Below are 1970 nucleotides of genomic sequence, written 5' to 3' on the forward strand. Positions count from 1 at the left end.
AAAAAAAACCGTCATCATGATATTTTAATATCAGGAATGTCTATGCGCTAAGTAGCACACCAACCACCAGTGCTGGGCAAAAACCGCAGGGGATGTGGGAGCTGTAGGTGGAAACACAAATCAAAACTGTCAAATTATTATAAATCATAAGTTCAAAGCTAATGATAACAAAAATAATAACAAGACTATATGCAAACATCTTTAAAAACTAGTATTTTTTGTTATTACTTCTGAACTTATGAATATATATATAATATATAATATATATATATATATCAATGCTTGGTTAAAATTAGAGAAGATACAGAAAAAAGACAGGAAGAGAGAAGTAAGATGGGAAGGCAGGAAGAAATACAAAGATGGAAACACAAATACAAAGGTGGAGGGCCAGGGAGACAGCTCGGGGGTCTCAGCACCTACCTGGCAAGCGCAGGGGCCAGGGTTTGAGCCCCGGTACCACGTGCCCTGCAGCCGTGCACCAAGCTGGCCACCGAAACCAGGCATGGTGGCCTATGCTGTGATTCCCAGTGCAGGGGAGGCTGAGACAAGAGGATCATGATGCGTCCGAGCTGTGTAGCGAGACCCTGTACCAAATTAATAAAGATTTAAAAAATAAAAGCAAATACAAAAGTGTACAGGTTATACTAATAATCTCTTGAAATGTTTTCACATTTAAAGAAACCAGTTAGGACAGAAAAAAGTTTAATACTATAAAAAGACTCGGCTGTCTACTGCTTATAAAAAAGGCATCAAAAGTTAAGAAAAGAAGGACTAGTGAGATAGCTCAGCGGACTAAGGAAGGAAGAAAGGAAAGAAGGACTTCTGATAAGGTTAACCAAGAAAACAAGAGGACACTATACATTGAATCAACTCGATGGGTGTGAATTTGGCAGATTCCTTAAAGCTCACAAGCCCTGGCGTGATTCCATCCTGCGTGTCCGTTCTGTGGAGCAATACCCATTCACTTCCCTCCGGTTCCCTCCCACCTAAGTGCGCGCCACCACTCCAGGGATGATCCGATGGATGTGGACGCGAGCCCCCTGAGGCCCCAGAACTATCTCTTCAGTTGTGAGGTAAAGGCCGGCAGAGATTGCCACAGTTGTCATTAAGAACGGTCAGTTCAGGGGCTGGTGCACAGGTTGAGCTGCACGTGGTTGAGGCAGAGCCTACGAATTATGAAGGCGGTCCCGTTCAAGTAACGTGGCAACCGTGAAATGGCTGTGCAGCGGACGGTGTCCCTGGGGGGCTTTGAGATCACACCCCTGTTGTCTTAAGGTGGAAGTGTGGCTCAGGGCCTGCACATACTAGTGGGCAGCATTTAGTAGCTGTGGAAGAAGATGCAGAGTCGGAAGAGGAAGAGAAAGAAGATGCAGAACTCCTAAGTATATCTGGAAAGCGATCTGCCCCTGGAGGTGGCAGCGAGGTTCCACAGAAAAAAGTAAAACTCGCTGCTGGTGAAGACGACGAGGACAATGAGGACGAGGAGGAGGACGAGGACGACGATGATGATGATTATGAAACTGAAGAGAAAGCGCCCCTTGCTGAGGTGCTGAGGCGCAGGCAGCCCACCCACTCTCCTCTCCATGAATTAGTTAAAGCCGGGCTCTGCCCTGGGTCGAGGCCTTCATCCTTTGTTGCAGTTAGCCATTGTTCCAACTAGACTTGGGCCCCCTTGGCTCCCGGCCACTCTAGGTATGCGTTTATCTCTCTATTGTCATCATTGGTTGTCCTGGAAGTGGTGGGTTGGAACTACCTGTTGGAATTCCAATCAATTTTCCCTCAGATTACAAGTGTGGACTCCTACATAAGAATTATATAATTCTTTATGCCTATTTTTAAAATATATTTTAATTTTTTAAATGTTTTTTCATCATACTCTGTAGAGATTTAAAGTTCAACATATCAATACTTGATGAAAAATACCTGTTCCATGTTATGCCTAAGATGTTTGATATTCAGACAGATAGTGA

This window comes from Octodon degus, unplaced genomic scaffold (genome assembly GCF_000260255.1).
Source record: "Octodon degus isolate 3935 unplaced genomic scaffold, OctDeg1.0 scaffold00199, whole genome shotgun sequence".
In the NCBI taxonomy this organism is placed as follows: domain Eukaryota; kingdom Metazoa; phylum Chordata; class Mammalia; order Rodentia; family Octodontidae; genus Octodon; species Octodon degus.